General features: G+C 43.2%; 1 pseudogene; it reads left to right on the top strand.

The window, feature by feature from the left end:
* The window catches only part of LOC127440225 (malonate--CoA ligase ACSF3, mitochondrial-like), a 67,687-nt pseudogene extending 57,023 nt beyond the window's left edge, over nt 1-10,664 (top strand).
* The last annotated feature ends 1,430 nt before the right edge of the window (nt 10,665-12,094 follow it).

Here is a 12,094-nt window from a genome sequence, read left to right as displayed (position 1 = left end):
TTGCGGCCAATCTTGGACCTGTGAGTACTGAACCGGGCTTTACACAGACTCCCATTCAAGATGTTGACGCAAAAACGCATTCTGGCGAGCGTCCGGCATCAAGATTGGTTCGCGGGACTGAAGGATGCGTACTTCCACATCTCGATCCTTCCTCGAGACAGACCCTTCCTGCGGTTCACGTTCGAGGGTCAGGCGTATCAGTACAAAGTCCTCCCTTTCGGCCTGTCCCTGTCTCCTCGTGTCTTTACGAAGAACATAGAGGCTGCCCTTGCCCCGTTAAGGGAGGTGGGCATTCGCATTCTCAACTATCTCGACGACTGGCTAATCCTAGCTCACTCTCGAGACATGTTGTGCACACACAGGGACCTGGTGCTCTCACACCTCAGCCGACTAGGGCTTCGGGTCAACTGGGAAAAGAGCAAGCTCCTCCCAGTTCAGAGAATCTCTTTTCTCGGATTGGTGTTAGACTCGGTCTCCTTGACGGCGCGCCTTACGAACAAGCGCGCCCAGTCGGTGCTGGCCTGTTTGAAGGCGTTCAAACAGAAAACAGCGGTTCCACTGAAACTTTTTCAGAGGCTCGTGGGGCATATGGCATCCTCGGCGGTGGCCACGCCGCTCGGGTCGATGCATATGAGGCCGCTTCAGCACTGGCTCCACACTCGAGTCCCGAGATGGGCATGGCGCCACGGGACACATCGCGTGGCCATCACGCCGGTCTGTCACCGTCTTTTCAGCCCTTGGACCGACCTCTCATTTCTACGAGCAGATGTTCCTTTAGAACTGGTCTCCAGGCGCGTCGTAGTCACGACAGATGTCTTCCAAAACAGGCTGGGGTGCTGTTTGCAATGGGCATGCAGCTGCCGGCCTCTGGACAGGCCCGTGACTGCATTGGCACATCAACTGCCTCGAGTTGTTGACAATTCTGCTCGCCCTGCGGAGGTTCCAGCTGTTGATCCAGGGCAAGCATGTGTTAGTTCGGACAGACAGCACGGCAACGGTAGCATATGTCAACCACCAAGGCGGTCTGCGCTCTCGTTGTATGTCACAACTCGCCCGCCGTCTCCTCCTCTGGAGTCAGCAGCACTTCAAGTCACTGCGAGCCACTCACATCCTGGGCAACCTCAACACTACAGTGGACACGCTGTCACGGCAGGTTACCCTCAGGGGAGAGTGGAGACTCCACCCTCAGGTGGTCCAGCTGATTTGGAGTTGATTCGGACGGGCACAGGTGGACCTGTTCGCCTCCCAAGAATCCTCCCATTGCCCGCTCTGGTACGCCCTCACCGAGGCTCCCCTCGGCATAGATGCGCTGACACACAGCTGGCCTACGCAAATATGCATTTCCCCCAGTAAGCCTACTTGCACAGACCCTGTGCAAGGTCAGGGAGGACGAGGAGCAGGTCGTCCTGGTAGCACCCTACTGGCCTACCCAGACGTGGTTCTCGGACCTCACGCTCCTCACCTGGCGAATTCCCCTGAGGAAGGACCTTCTTTCTCAGGGACGGGGCACCCTCTGGCACCCGCGCCCAGACCTCTGGAATCTCCATGACTGGCCCCTGGACAGGATGCGGAAGACCTAAGCAGTCTACCACCCGCGGTGTTAGACATGATCACTCAGGCTAGGGCCCCCTCTACGAGGTGCCTGTATGCCTTTAAGTGATTACTCTTCGCTAAGTGGTGTTCTTCCCGAAGCGAAGACCCCCAGAGATGCGCAGTCGGATCAGTACTTTCCTTCCTGCAGGAGAGGTTGGAAGGGAGGTTGTCCCCTTCCACCTTGAAGGTGTACGTTGCCGCCATAGCAGCATACCTTGACGCAGTCGACGGTAAGTCCTTAGGGAAGCACAACCTGATCATCAGGTACCTAAGAGGTGCCAGGAGGCTGAATCCCTCCAAACTGCGCCTCGTTCCCTCATGGGACCTCTCTGTAGTTCTTCAGGGTCTACAGAGAGCCCCCTTTGAGCCTTTGCAGTCAGCCGAGCTTAAGGCACTCTCCTTGAAGCCTGCCCTCCTGACTGCGCTCACTTCCATCAAGAGGGTAGGTGACCTGTAAGCGTTCTCTGTCAGCGAAACGTGCCTAGAGTTCGGTCCGGGTTACTCTCACGTGATCCTGTCGTTGCTGTGTCCGGTGCACGCTTTACGCATCTATTTGGATCGCACGCAGAGCTTTAGAATCTCTGAGCAGCTCTTTGTCTGCTTTGGTGCACAGCGGAAAGGAAGTGCTGTCTCTAAGCAGAGGATCGCCCACTGGCTCGTTGACACCATAACTATGGCATATCTCGCCCAGGACATGCCGCCCCCGGTAGGGCTACGAGCCCATTCTACCAGAGGTGTAGCGGCTTCCTGGGCCCTGGCCAGAGGTGCCTCTCTAACAGATATTTGCAGAGCAGCGGGCTGGGTAACACCCAACACCTTTGCAAGGTTCTACAACCTCCGGGTGGAACCGGTTTCGTCCCAGGTAGTGGCACGCAACACAAGTGGATAAGCCCGGGATAGCTGGCCGGGTGTATCGCTTGCACATAGCGCCTTCCACCTCCCTTGGAGCTGAAGACGTGCGCCATTAATTCCCAGTAGTGTTCACAAACTTTGTTCCCTGGTTGACTTCCTCCGAGCCCTGTGGCAGTCGAGTTTTCGGAGAGACTCGCTGCCGGCCCAGTACACGTGCTAACTAAGAGTCCTGTTCTGGGGTAGGTGCTCCGCATGTGGCGGTTCCCTGTAAGGCTAACCCCATGCGATATATATCTTCCGCTAGTTCGTTTCCCTGTTGGCAAACTGCGTCTTCCTAGGGCAGAGCCCCTCTGCCCCAGTCTCCATGTTTGTAGTAACTCCTCCTCCGTTGAGTAGGATCTACTTGAAGACTCTCCACATAGTCGGATAATCCCCCTTCTTTTTTAGGGTGTGGAAAAAGAGAAAGGGAAAAGAGGCCACGACTGCGTTAAGCCTGTCTCTATCTTTTGGGTAGTCGACTTGTCCCTAAAAGGCCATTCGACACTCATGACTATGTTGGGAGAGGTTATGTGTCGACCTGGTGTGCTGGCTATGTGGCACACAGTAGTCTGCCCACCACACACCGCCAGTTCACGTAACACAGTTCAGCCGATTGTGGTGTTTCGTATAGGGACCCCTAGTGTCACTACATCGACACAATGTTGAGTGAGTGACAGATAGGGAACATCATGGTTACTTGTGTAACCTCCGTTCCCTGATGGAGGGAACGAGACGTTGTGTCCCTCCTGCCACAACGCTGAACTACCTGCTGCTGAAATGGCCGGACCTTATAACGGCTCCTCAGCATAAAACCTGAATGAGTGGTTGCATACCAGCTCATTTATACGCATATGTCCAGGGGAGTGGCATGCAAATACCACTCGCCAATTTTCATTGGCCTTTTATAAAAGACCAGAGGTGTCTCGGACTCCCAAGAGTGACCACTAGTGTCACTACATCGACACAACGTCTCGTTCCCTCCATCAGGGAATGGAGGTTACACAAGTAACCATGACGTTTAATTTTATATATATATTTTTGTATATGTTTAATCATTTTAATTTTATTTTTTATCCCATTGGCATTTTTTTTTTCGTTTTTTTTAAGCAAAAACCTCACTAAAGTTTTGTTTGTTTGTTTGATTTATGCTTAAAACAAGAATATATATATATATATATATATATATATATATATATATATATATATATATATATATATATGCAAAGGAACTTAAAAAAGTTCTCAAATAAAAGGAGGGTCAAATAAAACAATTTTTAAAAATTAAATAAATATTTATTTAATTTTTAAATAAAATAGTCATATGCTAGCATTGCATTCTGAAATGCTTTAAAAACTTCCAAATAATATTAATTTAAAATTAAATCAGTAAATAAATCAATAAATGTCCCTTGTATTTCATTTTGGCAGTTTGTGTCTATTTTCACTTTAAGCATTATCTTTCTTGTGTCTTCAGTTTCAGGGTTACAGTTATTGGCACGTCGCTAAACAACAGTGGGCATCACCTTTCAGAATCAGTTTCTTCAGACTTTCTGGTTACTGAGTTTAGGCTCTTTTTTCACACTGTGTATTTTAAAGTAATTTGGCCTACATTAAACTAGAAATATATTCTCTGTAAACAATTCTTAATATGTTGCACAATTTTGCTTTTCAAGTAAATGTATCTTGTTTAAAGGATGTTTAGACACTTTTACTGGAAGCAAGACAAAATTACTGATTAAGGGGGAAAAAACGGGTTATGGATTCCTAGAGAGGACAAAAACGTTCATAAACGCTTATCAGACCCATGTCAAACACACTCTCACTCTCCCGGACCATTTCCATGACAAGAGAGCCACGACGCTGTGACCAAATGACACCCTGTTTGGCGGGTGGGGTTATTTTAAAGAGGAACCGGGCAAGTATAAATACACCCTTACTGCTGTTAACACCCAGCTACATTCCCTACCTCCCTGATTCGTCTCCCACTTTCACTCTCTCCATCTCCTTCACCTCTCAACCCCCTCCACACCCCAGCCTATCACTGCAGAGCACTGGTCTGTGAAGAAATTCCCAATATCTAAATTTACACACTGTATCAATCTTGTTTAATAGACTGGAAAGCTTATTGCTCCAGTGCCAGGCGGCAAGAGAGGGCAGCGCTGATAAATTGCACCGTCCCTGTGACCCGTGATGTATAATGAAATATTTATGATTTATCCCAGCTAATAAACTGAAATGAAGAGCCTGATGTATGGGAACAGATGGGCCCTCTATTGACACCTCGCTCCTCGCTGGAGACAGAGAGAGTGGGATGGAGGGCGAGCGGCAAAGAGAAAGAGATGATACGCTGTGCATCTTAGAGGTTTATTGAATATCGGAGGGAAATGGGGTTGTTTTTTCTATGTACACGTTGTATATAATAATCTAGGCATCAAAGTACAGCTGGAAAAGAAGGGTTTTTCTTCTATTTTAAAAATTGCATTTAATTCCGTAAATCGGATGTACTTCTTTTCTTTCTTTTTCTTTGCAAGGAAAAACAGAAATCCTGTATTTTCTTAGAAAATGCATAAAAGCATTTTCACACACAAAAAAGTACATAAACTGTGCAAGCATGATATTTTGATATGAAAGCAAAATTAAAGGAAAATTCTGGGTTCAAAACAAGTTAAGCTCAATCGACAGCATTTGTGGCATAATGTTAATTAACACAAAATTAAATAAAAATTTTGTCCCTCCTTTTCTTTAAAAAATGCAAAAATCAAGGGGGCCTGGGTAGCTCAGCGAGTATTGACGCTGACTACCACCCCTGGAGTCACGAGTTCGAATCCAGGGTGTGCTGAGTGACTCCAGCCAGGTCTCCTAAGCAACCAAATTGGCCCGGTCGCTAGGGAGGGTAGAATCACATGGGGTAACCTCCTCGTGGTCGCGATTAGGGGTTCTCGCTCTCAGTGGCGCGCGTGGGGCGCGTGGTAAGTTGTGCGTGGAACGCAGAGAGTAGCATGAGCCCCCACATGCGGAGTCTCTGTGGTGTCATGCACAACGAGCCATGTGATAAGATGCGTGGATTGACTGTCTCAGAAGCGGAGGCAACTGAGACTTGTCCTCCACCACCCGGATTGAGGTGAGTAACCGTGCCACCATGAGGACCTACTAAGTAGTGGGAATTGGGCATTTCAAATTGGGGAGAAAAGGGGAGAAAAAATAAATAATTAAAATCAAGGTTGCAGTGAGGAACTTGCAATGGAAGTGAATGGAGCCCATTTTTGGAGGGTTTAAAGGCAAAAATGTGAAGCTTATAATTTTATAAAAGCAATTAAATTAATTCTTCTGTTAAAACTCATGTAGTATTTAAGCAGTAAAGGTGTTTAAATTATAATTTTTACAGTAATTTTAGGGTTTTAGTGTTTGTTGACATTACATCATCATGGTAGCAAAGTTGTAAAATTGGCTATAACTAAACACAGCTTTACAAAACACTGCCACTGTCTAGTATGTTATTAACATTAATCAAACAACAATAATGAGAAAACAAGAAAAATACTCACTGCTCTTGGCTGGATTACTTTAATAGCTTTAAAAAGTATTAATGTACTAATAAAAAGTATTATAATCATTGAAAACCAATAATTTCAGTAGTTTTATTTACTTTATTTTTTTGAATGCGTACTTGAATACTTGATATGATATTATGGTCTCTAGAAATAACTTGGGTCCCTCCTTCAGTGATAGACTATGCAATTGTTTCAGATGTTTTATCAATGTCAAGTTCGAATCGCTTAGAAAAGTAAAAGCTCACCTCTCCTCAACAAGCCACATGATTTCAGGTATCATTCATGTCTGTAGCACAAACTGCAGGACGAGTTACTTGTCGAATTGTAATACTTAGGGTTATGGGTTTGTTAAAACAGTTACAGTATAGTGATGCTTGCTTTCGTAAGCTGGCTGAGAACTCATCAACTGCTTCACTCATCAACCAGCCATGGCCTCCTGTTGCCCCCGCCCCACCAGCTTAACCCTAACACACACACACACACACACTCATACACTATAACCCATGACACATTGTCCTTAACCCTCACACGCCTCACACACACACACACACACACACACATACACACACACACACACTTATTTCTCAACTTCTCATTGCCCCAGCTGAGGCTCAGCACTCAATAATCATCCCTGCTGGTTTCCAACACCTTCATCCAACACTCTTTCCTTCCTCTCTTTTACACTCACCTGCTCTGACCTTTCCTCTTTATGCCCTCGACCCACCTGAGCCCTAACACTCAATGGCTGCATTCACACAGCCCATGTTTGGGGCTTGGCAATCGTGTTAAAGGGATAGAGTCATTTACTCATGACGTGAGTTTAAATCAACCTTTAAACACTCCAAAAATTGGCCCCATTTACTTCCATTGTAAATGCCTCACTGTAAGCTTGATTTTTGCTTGGTCTAAATTATTTTATTGTGGTAATCAAAATTATTCCACAAATGCTGTCGATTGAGCTTTACTTGTATTGAACCCGGAATATTCCTTTAATTAGCTTTATTTTTCTTGCCCCATTCTCAAAATTTTGTTATATTTCTCTGAAAATAAGACCTGAAATCTTTTGTAGTTTTGCTTCTCAATTAAATATATCTTGTTATATTACACAGCTCTCTGGAATACTTGATTCTGATTGGTCAATGGCGCCATCTAGTGGTCTGATATTTCTCAGTAACAACTGCACCTCCAAGAAACAGACCGCTCAATCGGGTATTTGCGACCCATCTTTCCTGCTTCTCGGATCACTGTGCGATCTCTACAAGTAAGCTATTAAAATAATTTCATCAAATCAATGTTTCATGTGCATTTATTCATTTATTCGGTAATACGCTGGATATTAAGCAGTCATGCAGTCATTAATTACAAAATAAACACCTTCAGAACTCTGACGCAAACTGGAGGTGGATTTCAGCTTTTCAGCGATTTATTACTTCTCACATAATTATATAATTTCAAATCAAATTAATGTTTCATGTTCATTTATTTGTTTATTTGGCAAGTAGTCTTCCAATAATGAGTGAGACTGTCATTTTCACAAAATATTCACCAACAGAACTCTGACGCAAACCGGAGGTTGATTTTGGCTGTTTATTGATTTCTTTCTTCTCACATAATTACATAATTTCAATGCAAATCAACATTTTATGTCCATGTATTTATATATATGGTTAATAGCCGTGTATTAAGCTCATGTCAAGGTCCTGACCCCCTGTCGGGGTTTATTTTGTGATAACAACCTGGCTGACTGTACGTTATCCCTTAATTAAGGATGATTTTACTGGATAAAAAAAGAAAATTATTAATAATTAAATAATTTTTTTCCAGGTAACCTGTCAAATATAGGTCATAGGTCATGATCCAATAAATTCCTGATAAAATCAAGTCCTGCCCTACATTTTTTCTCATTCAAATTCATGTTTCACTCAGAAATGCCTCACTTTATTGAAGCAAAATGGGTTGTGAATGTCAAATATTTTCTCACTTTGATGCAGTATTTCTTTTTCATTGAGGAAACTTGCCTGCTGTGGGCAAGATGTAATACTACTTCTTTTGCTTAAAACTCTAGCATGTTTGTGTGGTAATTAAACAGTCTCCAGCTGTGCAACTCTGTGCAATTGGTTTTTAAGATGCAGCAGAAATTCTTTAGTTTGACTACAGGCTATTATTAGAGAACAGCACACCAAACACACACACAAAACCCTTGCAGTTTCAAAGGGATATTTAACCCCAAAATTAAAATTCTGTCATCATTCACTCACCCTCGTATGGAATGGATGTGGATTATACAACCGTTTACCTCTGTGCTGGAGCCCCATATGGACAGTGATTAATCAAGGCAAAGACCTCCATTAAACTGGACAGCAGAGTGGGAGCAGGTCTCTGTGACCGCTTTGGATGCTCTTTCAGGGGACACGGCGCTCTTCAGAGATGGGGTATTCTGGATCATGGGCCGTACATCTGTGGACATCATCAAGAGCGGAGGATACAAGATCAGTGCACTTGACATGGAGAGACATATGCTAGCCTACTCTGACATCACAGGTACACACAAACATTCTCCCAAATATGCTTGTAAACATCATCCTTTTGTATCAGCCTTTCTGTGGTGTAGATGGGGCTGTGATTGGTGCTCCAGTTGCCACCTGGGGTCAGAAGGTCATGGCGGTTGTTCAGCTGAGGAAGGGAAAGATGATGACTCTGACAGAGCTCAAGGCCTGGGGCAGGTAACTCATCTTGTGAAGGCAAATTTATGACTATCAGCTTGATGTCTGGTCCACATTGCACTTTATTTTGAGAAGAGACCATCTGAATAGCTTGTAAAGTGACTAATTACAGTTAGTTTACATGACGTTTAGGGGCAAGTACATATGAAATCGGAACAAATGTACTTGCTACCTACTGTAGCGCATCAAATAAAACTATTGAATATCTTCAAAAGATTTGATGCCATGAACCTTTCAAAATTTGGCAAATCCAGCGATTTGAAAATTGGAACAGATTATTGGAAAAAAAATTGTAGCAGCAGAGAATTTGTAAACACGAATTGGTTTCATGATGGACTGATAAAAACCTGTCCACCTTGACTAGAGAAAATTGCATGAAAAACTTTAAAGCTGGCAATTTCGGCTAAGGCTATAAAATTATCAGGTCACTCATGAATATTAATTATGTTACATGGCATTTGCCCAATAGTCCTAAATGATTAGCTGAACGTGGTTAGGAACTTAGAACCAGTTCTTATTTGGAACAGGTTCCATTTTTATTTTATTTTTATAATACCAAAACCAGATGATTTTCATGACTTTTGGTTCCGGTAACAGTCCTTGAACATGCATTTTTCCACTGGAACAAAATGTGGATGGAACACCATCATAAATTGCAGTTTTTCCTGCAGTTTTTCCTGCAGTGCAATTTAGCGAATCTACAGCACGAAACAAAGAGCGTGTCCAATGTATTGTAGTCCTTTTCTCGAACAAATTACTCTAATAAATTGGTTGTTTTGAATCTATAACATGGAACACACAATGTGCTCTGTGTAGTCTGCTTCCCAAATGAATTACTCTTATGAGCTGGCTCTTTTGAATCTACAGTGCAAAACAAACAGTGTGATCAATGAAGACTGATTCCAGAACGAATGACTCTTATGAACTGGTTCTTTTGAATCTACAGCATAAAAAACACAACCCACCCTGTGTAGTCTGATTCCCGAACAAATTATTCTCATGAGCTGCTTCTTTTGAATCTACAGCGAAACACAAAGTGCAATCAATGTAGTCTGATTCCCGAACAAATGACTCTTATGAGTCGGTTCTTTTGAATCTACAGCGCGAAACAAATGGTGCTTCCAATGTAGTCTGATTAAAAACAAATGACTCTCATAAGCTGGTTCTTTTGAATCTACAGCGCAAAACACAAAGTGTGATCAATATAATCCGATTCCTGAACGAATGACTCTTATGAGCTGGTTCTTTTGAATCTACAGCACAAAAAACAAAGTGTGACCAAATGTAGTCTGATTCCTGAACGAATGACTCTAATTAGCCTGTTCTTTTTAAACTACAGTGCAGATCACACAACGTGCCCAGTGTAGTCCTATTTCTGAATTAATGACTCTTATGAGCCAGTTCTTTTTCATTTACAGTGCGAAACACACAGTGCTAATCCAGCGTAGTCCGGTTCCTGAACAAATTATTCTTATACAGCACGCTTATGAGTGAACACATTTTTTGCAAGAATTGTATTATATTTATTACTAATTTTTTATATCTGCTCTGTTGAAATCTGAAATCATCTCATTATTTGGCAAAAGTCTGCTGAGGGCAGTGCATGCAATAAAAATGTAATTTCTTACTTCCAAATATTTGTTCCTCAAAAGTAAGAATCGTTAATGGAACTGTTAAAGACTGAATCTCTGAGAAGAATTGGAACCGTAATCATTAAATTCCTTACGATTCCCCTTCCCAGTTATAATTGTTACCATACCGTTCATTTTGTCCACCTCTTTTTGTGTGCAGTATGAATCAGATGTTCCTCTCAGTACCTCCACCTCCTTTTACAGCTCCCATTTACCCTAGTGGCCAGAGCATGGTATGCCAGGACAAATTCTGTCCAGTGACCATTAACAACTAGCTACACATGCTTGAACTTACTCAATCTCAAATAGGCAGGTGATGAAATGCTGTTGAAATGCACCAGCAGCTTTGATACGACAACTTACGAGTTGCTCATTGTGGACCGCAGCGGTGTGTTTGGAAGTGTAGGGCTTGCCTCAGCGTGTGTGTGTAGCATCTTGAGTCAGATGTGAAGCCGGACTCCCTTAGGACAGATGTTAGACTGGTGATGATGTTTTAAAACCCTGGTACATATAGCAATACACACACCCATGTAGAAGTAATCATTAAGAAGCAAGTCACAACAACAAACAGTACTTTTATAGTTGGGAGAAGGGCTGGAGAACGACATGATGATCTTTAAATGTCCGTAGAGTTACAACCTTTTGTCTTATAGTGTGCAGTTAGCCTTAGCAGCACCTGTTTATTTTCTTTCTCTTTCTCGTTCTCTTTGTTTTTGTTTTAAATGTCACTTGCATTTCTTTGTCCCACTGCAAGCACTGTCAGAAGACACATGTCCCTTTATAGGAAGTAGCTCAGGGCTTTCTGTGTGTGTGTGTTAACTCCATATGGTGTGGGGGTGTTGGCGACTGTTTACTGATGGTGTGTGTGTTTTGCGGGCGTCCCTCTGACCTGTTCCTGCACCCTCCAGCACCGCCCAGAGAAGAGCAAGAAGCATGGAGGTTGAGAGAGAGATGCTCACTCCACAGTGCCATAACAGTAGCTGTCATCCTGCATTTCCGTCACTCTGTATATGTCATAAAGAGTCGAGAAGATTAGCTGGAAGTGACACAAGTGTTGCACACAGACACGCATGCAATGGGAATGCGATGAGAGGGAAGAGCAGAATGTTCAGCAAGTGGATTTTTTGAGAGCGCAAGAAAAGAGGGAGCATTAACTGAGACACCTTTCTGGAAGGTACTTATGTAGAAGAAAATAAATTATATTACAAAAATCTTCTCCCATACACACAAAAAGCATAAGATGATAAGGGAAGCTCCAGGCTTGTAGACAGCCGTGACAGTTGTGCCTTCAGAATGCAAAATATATTTAATTAACACAGCACTACATTTTGCCTTTTAGTATTTGTCTTTATTTCACAATGAGTTCAGTTGTTTGCAGAATTAATCGCATTCCAAATATCTGGAAGCGTTTTATAAAACATAACAGATATTCCAGTGTAGAGAGCTGGTTTAAAACATATGCATGAAGTGTTTCCATTTTATGTTTCTTCTATAAATGGAGATGTATGTAAATCACTTGTGATGTCTCACATCTGCACCAAGTCATTAAAATCTTTCTTTAGCCTGAAGACATTTTTGCCACTTGTTCCAAAGAAAACATCCTGGTTACTTACGTAACCTCCGTTCCCAGATGGAGGGAACGAGACGTTGTGTTGATGTAGTGACACTAGGGGTCACTCTTGGGAGCCCCAAACACCTCTGCTTT

This window comes from Myxocyprinus asiaticus, chromosome 1 (genome assembly GCF_019703515.2).
Source record: "Myxocyprinus asiaticus isolate MX2 ecotype Aquarium Trade chromosome 1, UBuf_Myxa_2, whole genome shotgun sequence".
NCBI lineage: Eukaryota > Metazoa > Chordata > Actinopteri > Cypriniformes > Catostomidae > Myxocyprinus > Myxocyprinus asiaticus.
This window is presented reverse-complemented; position numbering and strand designations above follow the sequence as displayed.